We start from the raw sequence: 14,517 nt of genomic DNA on the forward strand, positions 1-14,517 counted from the left end.
GCCTATTAGAAGATGACATGAAGAAACCTGAGCAGGTGTTTTCCACTCTGTGGGTCATGATCCATCAGCAGAATCTATTTAACAAGTCAAAGTCAACATTTTAAAGGAATCAAAACTGAGTGAACTGGAAAATATCGGAATATTGTTACAGACAATTGGGTAAAGGACTGTTCTAAGTAACTCTGCTTCAGCAACATATTCCATAATCAGTTGCATATTTATAAGCATGTGTATTGAACTGAGATACAACATGTATTTCTTACTGTAGGTTAGAAAGATTACTTGACATCTCTCACCTTACCCCTTGGGGCAACTACCAAGCTCTGCTGAGACTGTTGTCGTTCAGTTGCCAACTTGTGCCTGTCTCTGCGACCCCGTGGACTGCATCACGCCAGGCCTCCCTGTTCCCCACCATCTCCCAGAGTTTGTCCAAGTTTATGTCCACTGAATTAGTGATGCCACTCAACCATTTCATCCTCCGCTGAGATTACTTCCTAAGTATATACTGACCACATCGTCTCAAGCCCCAGCTCCCTGCACACCACTTCCTAGGTTAAGTCACCATCTCTCACCAGAACCATTAGAATGGCCTCCAAACCAATCTGTTACATTGTCACATCCCCTTAAATCAACATCTTTTGCCAGAATGACCTATTCAAAATGAAGGCCTGACCCTGTCAATCTCTTAAAGAGGGATTGCCACATATACAATATTGATACTATGTATAAAACAGAAAAGGAATGTGAACACACTGTATAGAACAGAGAACTCTACTTCACTGTTGTAACCTGAGTGGGAAGGAAGTCCAAAAGGGAGGGAACATACGGTTGATTCACTTTGCTGCACAGTGTAAACTAATACAACATCACAAAGCAACAATACTCCAATAAAATGAAAAAGCAAACAAACAAAACATTTCCTATGTGTTTATCTCTTCCACTAGGCAAGGTTTTTATCTACTTTCTCCAGCTCTTTATTTAAATGTTATCCCCTTAGTAAGACCTCCTTGACCACCTTATATAAAATTTGAACCAATGACTGCCTTCCCATTCCCATCTTGGCTCCCTCCACTGGCTTCTTTGCTTTCTTTATCACTCACCACTAACTTGAGTGCACATGTATGCATGTTAGGTACGTATGCACATACATATACAATGTAAATATTTTTAACTTAAGAAATTGTTTACTATCTGTTTCCCCAATTAGTAATGCCAACTTCACTTTTATCAGTTTTAATATGGCTATATTCCAATGCATGACACATAATATGTTCTCAATAAATTCTTGTTTAATGAATAAATGAATGAATACCATCAAGATCAGATATCACAGCAGAGTCAACTTTGAGCCTCCAGCACATTATCACTGTGCCTACTGCAGAGCTGATACATAATAAATGCTTGCATTTTAAAAAGTACAACCTTTTTTTTTTTTGCTTCAGACTCGTATCCTTTTAGTAGACACAAGGACACAGAAAGACGAGGCTAGACAGTTAGCAGACCAAAAGAGAAGCAGAAATTTTGAAATGCCATCATACCTGGATAATGGGTAAGCAAGCTATCTAAGAAATGTTGAGGGATCTTATAAGCCAGTACTATAAGAAGAGACATTTACTAATTTGGCATGAATACATATAGGTTAAAAGCTTCTAATATCCATATTTTCAACAGTCTTATTTGTTGATATTAAAATCATTAAAGCTCTGAAGGCATTTGAAGCAAATGAATCACCAAGCATCTTATTCTTTTGGGGGAAGGAGGATCTTACTTGGTAATATGTCATGGGCACATCCAATATTTATAATCATTTTGAAAATCAGATTAAGAATGTAAGGAGAATGATAAAATATGCATATGTTCTTGGAGCTTAAAACTAAGTCTCACACATGTACTATAATGATTTCTGTTAAAGCACAAATTCATGAACAATACTTAAAACTAAAAAGTATGAGGCCATTTTAAAAGCATCTCTTCAGATCAAATAAAAGATTAATATAGATGTTCTAGTAAGACAAGTATATTACTTCATCCTTAAGACATAAATTAAACACAACTGGCAGAAATTTAAAAAGAAAAGGTGAAATCATACAACCAGAAAAATAGTGGCATTTCTTAAAAATGACATAATCGTTCATTAAGAGCAAGGTAGATGTAGGTGGTAAATAAGGAAAGAACCACTTTTGAGGTGTTTTTTTGTTTTTAATGGGACATTTAAAGAGAAAAAAAAAAAAAGATGGTTACAGCCTATAGAAGAACCACTTAATATTACTTGAAAAGGTGTGATATTTCATAATGTACAAAAATAATCACTAGTTACTAAGTTATGGCAAGAATGACCCAAATCAAATCTCTAACTCAACACTAGCAGTCAGAGTTCCAGCTGGTTGGGTAGTTTACCATATATGAGTTTTAAACTTGCTCTGATCGTGAAATATGCTTGGTTAACCAGGGAGACAGTTCAATACACAAAACTCTGCCCTGTACTTCTGTGCTCCACGCTTTCTAAGTGTATTTAAAAGCAACAACTGAAATCTCAAGAATAAAGATAGAACTGTGGCTAAAGGAAAAAAAAAAAAGGAATGAACAAGAACTCTTTCCTTGGCCTAGAGGAAAATTAATACTTTGCTTAATAAGGTGGGCCAATAGGCAATTATCATATTTGCTTAGAAATAAAATGAGAGTAATTCCACTAAAAGTGACAATCTCATACTTTATACCCTTGAGTCAAACCTCCAAAATATGTTCCTGTTTCCCTTCAGCTTGACATCCCCAGAAATATCCTGGCCACGTATTGGCAAAGGCAGATGCGGGGCGGTGTTCCTGAGACTGATCTGGGAGAAAGTGCCTGGTTTAAATTTCACCATCACCAAATGTTCTGCCTAAAGTATTCTTAAAAAAAAAAGGAGACAAACTAAGAGAAGTCAGTTTCATAAAGCGTCAGGTTTTAATAAAAATGTGGCTTAGTTCTAAGTAATTTGGTCTCTCCTCTTAAATGACCTAGTTAAGTGACAAAAATGTATTATGCAATAATCTGACTAAAAAGGAAAAAAGAACCAATTTGAGATTGTTCCTGGGAAAAACACTCAAGCACCATCTCTGCAGATTCCCCTTTTCCTAGACAGCCACAAAGAAAGCTCAAGTTTTTATAAAGGAATGGCAATTTCTAAGCAATTTCTCTTAATGTATCAAATTCTTTATACCTCTATGCGATATGAAAAATAATTAGCAATTTTCTTATCACTTAGGTTTATGTCATTCTCAAGATTTCTAGAAGGACATCCTCTGAAAGGGCGCATTCAGCAATGCAATAGCTAAAGCTCTTTTTAGCAATGTTAGTCCACAGCAGTGCCATACAGTAGGGAAGCAAACTTGGCTCTGGGCTATTTCTCAGGCCACTTAATAAACTAGGCTTAATAAGAGAGCTAGAGTCAAGAACTCTAAAATAGACTTCATTGTGTTTAAAAAGATTAATTTCAATAACCAATGGAAAGAACCATCTTTCAGGAATTGGAAATGATCAGGCAATATTCTAGACAAAGATCTCTACAGACACGTCTTAAAAGAAGAGACTTCTTATTAAAAGTGGTGTCCATCTAAGTTCCTGGTGCTTCCTCTCCTAACTTCTCACCGAAATGTCGCTGAAGACTTCGAAAGGAGTGACTATTCATAGTACCTCCAAACATCAGGCTTGCTGAAAACACTAAGGACGAGCAGAATCTGGCAAATAACCATTGTAATGATAAGACAGAAATATCCCCATGCTTCTGCTCGCAGCACACCCTCATTTCACTTCATTACTAGATTCTATTTTTAAACGTGGGAATTGGCTTTATAACCTTTCTACCACCTTGGGGTTTCCCTGGTGTTGCAGAGGTAAAGAATCTGCCTGCCAATACAGGAGATGTGGGTTCAGACCCTGGGTCGGGAAGATCCCCTGGAGAAGGGAATGGCAACCCACTCCAGGACTCTTGCCTAGAGAATCCCGTGGACAGAGGAGCCTGGCAGGCTACAGTCCATGGGGTTGTAAAGAGTTGGACACGACTGAGTGACTAAGCACAGCACAGCACCACTTCCTTGCCTCAAGCACATACGTTTTCAATGAAAATGGCAGCAGCAGCTTCATTCTCCACTTCAAACAGTGATCTGAGAATTAAGGAGAGCACTGCTTCCTGAATACATCTCCCTTGCTACTGCCCCTATGACTGCCTCCCACAGTGGTCACCTCTCTCCACTCAGAAAGAGACACAAATCCCCGAGAGCTGTTTAAAAACTAAAGATAATGAGTATGTTGAGCATCACAGTATATGAGTTGCTGCCAATATTTCTCACAGTCAAACTGTAGACTTCACTCACATGCATCTGACATACACTCATTGAGATCCCTCTATTTGCCAAGCACCATTCCATGTACTTTGGACACATCTGTGTGGGGAAAAAAAAAGACAAAGATCCCTGCCCTCCTAGAATTTACATTTTATTGAGGGAGGCAGATAATAAACAGATATAGAAAGTTATATAATCTCATAGAAAATTTAAAGCACAATGTAAACCAAAAAAAAAAAAATTTAGACATCAATGGAGTTGGAAGTGGATGGGAAGGGCTTCAGTTTTAAATAGGGTGGCCAGTGTGAGTCTAAAGGAGAAGATGACATTTGGTAAAGACTCAAAGCAGTTGAGGGAATTCACCTGTTGGATATCCAGGGGAAGACTTTCTAGACAGAAGTTTGAAACAGCCATGCCAGGGACCCTGAGGCAACAGCATGCCTGGCACATCCAAACAATAGCAAGGAAGCCACATGTTCACATCCAAACAACAGCAAGGAAGCCACATGTTGGACAGCATGCGAGGGAGGGGAAAAGTATCAGGTTGGCCAAGAAGTTAATTTGGATTCTTCTGTAAGCCGTTCTGGAAAAATCCAAATGAATTCTGGCTAACCCAATAGGAGTTGGGAAGGTCTAAGAAGTAATGGCCCAAGTCATGTTTAAGGACTTTGGCTTTAATCCTCTGTACTCTGGAGTAGCTGCAGAGTTTTGAGCAGGAAAGCAGGTTAATCTGACTCACTTTTTGAAAGGATCACTTTGGCTGCTCTTTTGGATGTAGGTGGGCAGTGATGGAAGCAGGAACATGATTTAGGAGACCACAGAAGTACCAACGCTGAGAAGATATAGTGACTCAGGCCAGGGTAGTAGCAAAAAGAAGATGAGAATTGACCAGATACTGGCTATGTATGAAAGTAAGGCCAAGAGAACTGTTCTGGATATGGCATGAGAGAGCATCAAAAGTTAAGGATGCTTTCAGCATAGCTTGAGCAAAGTAGAAAGATGAAGAAGTCATTTACTAAGATGGGAAAGACTTGTCAAACAGGATTTGAAGCAAATGAAAAGCTCAGTGTGAGACACATTACGTTCAAGATACCTATATGTCATTCAAGTAGAGTTACACATCAAGTAGGCAGTTGGATATGCTCATCTAGAGTCTGGGAGAAAATTCAGGGCTAGGGACTTAAAGTCAGAGGGCATACGTATACACATGTGGTAGACATCCTACCAGGTAAGATCACGAAGGACAGTGTGAAAATAGACAAGAGAGGACGTCTAGGAATATACTCTGGGCCAGGGGAGAAAGGAGGAACCAGCAAAGAAGAGTGATAAGGAGTAACTAGTGATGTAGAAAGACGACCAAGATTCTGAGCTGCTCTGGGGGTCAAATAAGAGCTACATATGACAACAAAGGAAGGACTGACCATAATGCATGAGGGCTGAGAACTGACCACTGGTGTTCAGTCACCAATGACGGGCATCAATAACCCAGATAAGAGTAGTCTCTATGGAGTGAGGAGATGAAAGTCTATACTGAGTTTAAGAGGGACTAGAGAAGCTCAGCAAATTTGGAAAACTCAGCAGTGGCCACAGGACTGGAAAAGGTCAGTTTTCATTCCAATCCCAAAGAAAGGCAATGCCAAAGAATGCTCAAACTACTGCCCAATTGCACTCATCCCACACGCTAGTAAAGTAATGCTCAAAATTCTCCAAGCCAGCTTCAGCAACACGTGAACCGTGAACTTCCAGATGTTCAAGCTGGTTTTAGAAAAGGCAGAGGAACCAGAGATCAAATTGCCAACATCCGCTGGATCATCAAAAAAGCAAGGGAGTTCCAGAAAAACACCTCTTTCTGCTTTATTGACTATGCCATAACCTTTGGGTGTGTGGATCACAATAAACTGTGGAAAATTCTGAAAGAGATGGGAATGCCAGACCACCTGAACTGCCTCTTGAGAAACCTATATGCGGGTCAGGAAGCAACAGTTAGAACTGGACATGGAACAACAGACTGGTTCCAAATAGGAAAAGGAGTACGTCAAGGCTATATATTGTCACCCTGCTTATTTAACTTATATGCAGAATACATCATGAGAAACGCTGGGCTGGAAGAAGCACAAGCTGGAATCAAGATTGCCAGGAGAAATATCAATAACCTCAGATATGCAGATGACACCACCCTTATGGCAGAAAGTAAAGAGGAACTAAAAAGCCTCTTGATGAAAGTGAAAATGCAGAGTGGAAAAGTTGGCTTAAAGCTCAACATTCAGAAAACAAAGATCATGGCATCTGGTCCCATCACTTCATGGGAAATAGATGGGGAAACAGTGGAAACAGTGTCAGACTTTATTTTGGGGGGCTCCAAAATCACTGCAGATGGTGACTGTAGCCAGGAAATTAAAAGACGCTTACTCCTTGGAAGGAAAGTTCTGACCAACCTAGATAGCATATTCAAAAGCAGAGACATTCCTTTGCCAACAAAGGTTCGTCTAGTCAGGGCTATGGTTTTTCCAGTGGTCATCTATGGATGTGAAAGCTGGACTGTGAAGAAGGCTGAGTGCTGAAGAATTAATGCTTTTGAACTGTGGTGCTGGAGAAGACTCTTGAGAGTCCTTTGGACTGCAAGGAGATCCAACCAATCCATTCTAAAGGAGATCAGCCCTGGGTGTTCACTGGAAGGACTGATGCTAAAGCTGAAACGCCAGTACTTTGGCCACCTCATGCAAAGAGTCGACTCATTGGAAAAGACTCTGATGCTGGGGGGGATTGAGGGCAGGAGGAGAAGGGGACGACAGAGGATGAGATGGCTAGATGGCATCACCGACTTGATGGACATGAGTTTGAGTGAACTCTGGGAGTTGGTGATGGACAGGGAGGCCTGGCGTGCTGCGATTCATGGGGTCGCAAAGAGTCGGACACGACTGAGTGACTGAACTGGACTGAGAGAAAGGTCAATTTGAGACTGTGTATAAATAACTCTTTGCAGAAGTCTGTCCAATTGAACAATAAAATACAGGCATCTGTTGGGAAAGCAAGAGCAAGAGAAATTTCTTGAAAGATGGGGCTGTAACAAGCAGGGTTCAGGGAAGGATATATCTCAGGTATAAGAGAGAAGGGAGAAGTGCTAGGGTGGTTTCTTCCATTCTTGAGATATAATTGACATATAATTATATGTCAATTTAATTGTGTGCATTTAAGGTATATATTGCATTGATTTAATACATTTATATATTGCAGCATGATTATCATAGTAGCAAGACAAAACGTCTCTATCATGCACATAATTATCATTTCCTTTTTACACAGACAAGATGCAATCATTTAGCAACTTTGAAGACTATAGTATTGTTGATTACATTCACTGTGCTGTGCACTAGACCTCTAGAACTTATTTATCCATGAGTTAAAAGTTTGTACCCTCAGACAACACTTCCCCAATTTCCCCATCCTCCATAGGATAGTTTCATTTGCCTAGGCAAGAGGAGATAGGATGGGGGCGTTGAAGAGCAACTTCCTTTACACAGGAGCTTGAACAGTTAATTGCGACTAAAGTGAAAGTCACTCAGTCCAGTCTGACTCTTTACAACCCCACAGACTGTATCCTGTCAGGCTCCTCGGTCCATGGAATTTTTCAGGCAAGAAATATCGGAGTGGGTTGCCATTTCCTTCTCCAGGGGATCTTCCCAACCCAGGGATTGAAACAGGGTCTCCTGCATTGCAGGCAGATTCTTCACCATCTGAGCTACCAAGAAAGCCCTATTCAACAAGCAGGAAGAGAGCCTAGCAAAGACGATGCTGGGTGGGGGATGGGTAAGGGAATGTCTGGAACCTCTCTTCTGTTTCAATTCTCACCAGCATAGGAATCATCAGCCTCTAGTGAAGATGGAAGGAGAGATATTTAAGGTTTGAAGAGAAACAAGGTCAGGAAATAACACTGGAAAAACAAAAAAGACACTGTCATTTTTAAATAAGAAAAAAATTTTAATTAAATTATTCAACTCAAGCTTTGAAAAAAATCAAACCTAAGGGAACCAAAAGAATCACTAAAAAGATAAAAGCAGAAATTAAGGGATTAGAATACAAACAGTAGAACAGCTGGTTCTTTGAAAAGATGAATAAAATACACAAAACTCTTGCAAAGCTCATCAAGGGAGAGAAAAAGAATACAATTACACAACCTTGGAAATAAGAAAATGGATATAACCAAAGAGACAAAGGAGATTTACTACAAGTAGAATGGAATATATACAATTCTATGCTGAAAATCTGAAACACCAGATGAAAAAGATTCCTAAGGAAACAAATTATCAAAATTGACTCAAGAAGTAGATTCTGAAGAATTCAATAACTATACAGAAATAAACAATGTTGACAATGATTTAACAGGGGAGCAATCCCAAACTTTTAAGACAGAATTTTTATGCTATTTAAAACATTACATGATATAGAAGAAAGAAATCAAATTTCACACTTCACTTTCAAAATACAGCATAACCATGGCATCAAAACTTCAAAAAACTCTATAAGAAACATCTAATTTATAACACATATAATATTTAAGTATATCAAAAATTCTAAAATAATTACAAGTCCCATACAGCTATAATGTGATTATGTTGTTAGATGCCAAAACTGCACTTGAAAAAAAAAATCCAAAAAAAATTCCTAATAAAAAATGTTAGTAAACTCACAATATCTATCACTAACCAACATTTGAGATCCTGTTTCACAATGAACTACCAAAGGCCTTCTCATTAACTGCAGAAATACATGATAATGGCTCAATGAACTTTAGTTGCTATAGTACTAGCAGCAGAAACAGCAGATCAAAACAAGAACGTCAGTTCCTACTACTGATTTTTTACATCTGTACACAAGGCAACTCTTCCCAGTCCTCAATGAAGGCAATGGCCCAATGATGGCAGCCAAAGCTTAAAAACACTTGAGTATAAAATCATGTGACCAGCAAGGGCTTAATTTCCAAAACATACAAACAGCTCATACAACTCAATGACATAAATAAAACAATCCAAACACAAAATGGGTAGAAGACCTAAGTAGACATTTCTCCAAAGAACACATATGGATGGCCAACAGACACATGAAAAGATGCTGAATAGTGCTAATTATTAGAGAAATACAAATCAAAACTACAATGAGGTAACACCTTACACCAGTCAGAATGGCCACCATTAAAAAGCCTACAAATAACAATGCTGGCGAAGATGTGGCAAAAAAAGGAATCTTCTAACACTTCCTACACTGTTCGTAGGAATGTAAATTTGTGCAGCCCCTATGGAAAACAGTATGGAGGTTCCTCAAAAAACTAAAACTAGAGTTGTCATCCAACTTGCAGTCCTACTCCTTGGCACATATCCAAACAAAACTCTAATTTGAAGAGACATGTGCACTCAATGTTCATAAAAGCACTATTGAAAATAGACAAGACGTGGAAACAATCTAAATGTCCATTAACAGAGTAATGGACAAAGAAGATATGGTACATATATACCATGAAATACCACTCAACCATAAAAAAGGACGAAAGTTACCATTTTCAGGAACATGAGTGGACCTAGAGATTATTACACTAAGTAAAGTAAGTCAGAGTAAGACAAATACCACACGGTGCCATTTAGATGTAGGGCTTCCCTGGTGTCTCAGACACAGTGAAGAATCTGCCTGCAATGAGGGAGACCCAGGTTCGACCCCTGGGTTGGGAAGATTCCCTGGAGAAGGGAATGGCTACCCATTCCAGTATTCTTGCCCAGAGAATTCCACGGACAGAGGAACATGGCAGGCTGAGATGCATGACGGGCTACAGTCCATGGGGTTGCAAACAGTTTCACAGAACTGAGCAACTAATACATTGCCTGAATGTGGAATATAAAATATGACACAATGAACTTATGGAAGCAGCAGACACACAGACATAGAGAACAGACCTGCGGTTGCCAAGGCGGAAGGCGGGTGGCGGGACGGATTGGGAGTCTGGGGTTGGCAGATGCAAACTGGCATATACAGAATGGATAAACAATAAGAGCCTACTGTGTATCACAGGAAACTACATTCAGTATCCTGTAATAAACCATACCTGAAAAGAATATGAAGAAAAATCTATATATATACATGTAAGGAAATCACTCTGCTATACAATAGAAATTAATACAACGTTGTAAGTCAACTATACTTCAATGAAATATGTTTTTAAAAACCTGAGCATAAATCAGACAAGCGGATCACAAACCTTTTTGAAATAAAACACAAAGCACAAATACTTCAAGAAAAAGAGCCTGTTTTAATTGCATTTTGTCTTAACGTCATAGATCTTGATGTTGGCCCCAAATTTCAATGAATTAAGAAAAGCAAATCTGTAAAACACTGAACAGTGAAGCAAGAATATTTTATTTCATCTCACTTTGTAAATAATTCATGATAATGTATAACCCACTAAACATTTGGTCATAATGTTTATTCAGCTGACAGTTTACAAACAGGACATTCTCAGCTTAAGAAGGAAAAGAAGACTTTAAAACACTTGCTTTTCTTTTCCAACTTTAATTCACTGTGATTTCCCACTGGGAAGAAGGCTTATTAGGAATCGAATTAGTTTATATTTCCTCCAAAAAGGATTAGTTACATCCTCATTTGCAGCTCTTGAGGTCTGAGAAACCTTTTTAAATCATCAAGCAAAAGGAAGTAAGCAAGATGGTGCCTTCATCTTTTTAAATTTATTTATTTTTAATTGAAGGGAAATTGCTTTACAATATTGGTTTGGTTTCTGCCACACATCAAAGTGAATTAGCCCTAGGTACACATGTGTCCCCACCAGCTAAAATCTCCCTCCCACCTCTCACCCTTTGCCACCTCTCTAGGTTGTTACAGAGCCCCAGTTTAAGCTCCCTGAGTCATAGAGCAAATTTCCATTGGTTATCTACTTTACATATGGTATTGTATATGCTTCCATGCTACTTTCTCCATGCCTCTCATCCTCTCCTTCCCCTCCCCCGCTTGCATCCATAAGTCTGTTCTCTATGTCGGCATCTCCATCACTTCCCTGCAAATAGGTTCATCAGTAAATATGGTGTCTTCTTGGTAGTAGTTCACCTGACTGCAAAGCAACTCCATGCTATCCACTGCAGTTGGATACTTAGCTTCCTAAAAGAAAATAACTTCCCAACACATGCACTTGACTTCCGTTAACTCACTCCAACCCCTCTGTGTTTGAAAGTTCTACTGCTTCTCCTCCAGAGGATTCAGGAAATTCAGTGTTTCTTGGAAAATGCCACGCAACACATGCACTTGACTTCCGTTAACTCACTCCAACCCCTCTGTGTTTGAAAGTTCTACTGCTTCTCCTCCAGAGGATTCAGGAAATTCAGTGTTTCTTGGAAAATGCCACGCTATAACTGCACTTAACTGTTAAAGACCAAAAGAAGAAGGACTTCACAGCCAGTCAGTTAAACATGTGAACATACAAAGATATAACTAAGAATAGCACAAGGTCATTCTTGCAAAATGCAAAGCTTTATTGGAGAACTGAACTGGACGCATCCAAGTAATAGGCAAAGAAGAGAAACAGAATAGCATAGAGAGTAACCAAGAAAAAGACCTCAAAGGCAGGATACATTTGCAGAAAGAGGAAGAAAAGAGTACTGCACCCACAGGGCACAATCCAAGTAAATTTGAGAAGATTAGGAATTAGCGAAAAGCTCAAAACTGGTATTTCTTGAAGAAGTTAAAACTGAATCATTTTCAAACACACACAAAAACCTTGTAATTGATATCTTCAAGGTTAACGAGCAACCCCACAGCCTCCTTCTCTTGTAACAGCCACCTGGGGGATGTAGCAGCCATGATTGTGCCACGTGATCTCGCTGGAGCACGCGGCTCTGAGGCAGGCGCATGCGCACAATGAGACGATCAGGCGTAGTCTGACCAGCCTCTGCCTGGCGCTTCAAGCGGATCCAGACCGTCATGGGCCCCTCAGGTTTAGCAGATATGCAAAAAACCGTCACTAGGAAAAGTATAAACTAACAAAATACTAGCAGTTAAAAGAGGCCAGGTGTCTGATTTAATGAGTAAGAAGATGTTATATTTTAATAACCTTACTTAAGGGCAAGCTTTCAGTTCAGTTCAGTTGCATAGTCGTGTCCGATTCTTTGCGACCCCATGAATCTTAGCACAAAGCTTTAAGGCTGCTTAAAAAAAATACTTTCAAATATGGCCTCTTTCATTTTGCTTATGCTTTATTTCCTTAGCAAAGCTAACAAAATAATGGTTTCAAATTGTGTGTGTGTGTGTGTATATCACACCATAAAAACCCTGCTGCTGCTGCTAAGTCGCTTCAGTCGTGTCCGACTCTGTGCGACCCCACAGACGGCAGCCCACCAGGCTCCCCGGTCCCTGGGATTCTTCAGGCAAGAGGACTAGAGTGGGGTGCCATCGCTTTCTCCGATATAAACCCTATAGATACCGAAAAGAGTCTTTGAAAAAATGACTTTTTTTTTTCTAATCACACAGGATGGAAGCTACTGTGCAGTGTCAAGAGCAACAAGGCACTGTCACAGCTGAGTGGAGCCCCTCACGTCCCAGGGAGAGCTTAGGGGTGGAAGAAGGCCGACAGCTGTGCAGAGGTGGTGGGAACCGGCCTGGGCTCAGTTCTCACATGGCCTCCTTCGTTTCTTCACTCAGTTAATTGGGCTTTGCTAACTGGAAATGACTATGACACCTAATACCTGAGGAGTATCCGAATGACAACAGGTTAAGAGATAACCTTCAAGAGAGATTTTGTAAATATGAACATAAAGCCAATTAGATGCAGCCTCTACAACATAAAACTGAGGCCAAGGGAGGGGAAAAAAATAAAACACCTAAAGACTGAAATGCTAGGAAGAATTTTCTGAACATGGAGATCTATTAAATGCCTAGCAACCTCCCCAGGGAAATTGTAGCAAAGTCACTCAGAATGGAGCGAGAAATTCATTTCTGAAAGTCTCTTTTCCAACTTGGGAAATTTAACTCTATGCCTTTGTAATCCCCAGAGACAGCTTGGCTGAGGCTGCACTGGGTGTAACCATATGTCAAAACTAATACATTGGATATGGTACTTACTCACGATTTGCAAAGAAAAAGTCAAAACTAAAAGTGCCAAAGGAATCTTTCCTTTTCAGATAGGAGCATAAGCTATGACTCTGTATTATTAAAAATATTTTGTCCTTTGCCCAGATCTTTATTTAAAGAGAAAATGTTTAAAAGACCATAGGAAAAATCATGGGGGGAGGAGGTGAAAAGCAGGAACGTTGGCCTTCTTTCTATCTTAATAGCAGTGTTTTTACTGGAAGTATATCCTTCCTTTCCACCTTCCTCACCTGATGAAACAGTTCTGATCCAATCCTGGGTCTTCATCCTCCAGGACTCAACTTAGGTGGAAGTCCTGGCTCTGCTAGAAAAGCCTCCTATTAAAGACCAAAGCTCCATGGAAAACTCTTGCTTCACTCCAGCTTCCTGCTCCTCACCTTTATCACATGGCCAGTCTCTCTCTACAGACCCCAGCTCCTTGATGGGGTACTCTGTCCCCTCCAGCTGTGAGACACAGTGGGAGGCATGCAATTAATGGGTGAATGTTGACTTACCCTAGGCTGAGTCAAAACAGAAGAAAACAAACAATTGATAAAGGCAACATCAGTTTGGCTATGGGACTCCACTACGGTGATTAATGCGCCCAACGTGATGGGCCAGAAAAATAGAACAAGGAGGTCATAAGCCTTACTTGCCCAAGTCAAATTCCTTGGAGAAGTGGCTTGCAAATATTTTGGTCTTCCAAACTCATCCAAAGAAATGTGAAAAACGATATAGGTCCCAACTCAATTTAAAGTTGAATCTAAGCTTGTTCAACCTAGGTTTAAATAGTGGCACAGAATCTAATTTCTAGCATTTCATAAATATTGACATTTTTAAATGAAACTGCTTTTCTTCAAGCTTTTCAATGTGTCTGAGTGAGTGAGTGAAATCGCTCAGTTGTGTCCGACTCTTTGCGACCCCGTGGACTGTAGCCTACCAGGCTCCTCCGTCCATGGGATTCTCCGTCCATGGGATTCTCCAGGCAAGAATACTGGAGTGCGTTGCCATTTCCTTCTCCAGGGGGTCTTCCCGACCCAGGGATGGAACCCGGGTCTCCCGCATTGGAGGCAGACG

General features: G+C 40.0%; 1 protein-coding gene across 1 annotated transcript in view; it reads right to left on the reverse strand.

The window, feature by feature from the left end:
* LOC102178014 (microtubule-associated serine/threonine-protein kinase 4) overlaps nucleotides 1-14,517 on the reverse strand; it is a 342,905-nt gene that overhangs the window by 191,131 nt on the left and 137,257 nt on the right. The window lies entirely within an intron of this gene.

This window comes from Capra hircus, chromosome 20, assembly GCF_001704415.2.
Source record: "Capra hircus breed San Clemente chromosome 20, ASM170441v1, whole genome shotgun sequence".
NCBI classification, from domain to species: Eukaryota; Metazoa; Chordata; class Mammalia; order Artiodactyla; family Bovidae; genus Capra; species Capra hircus.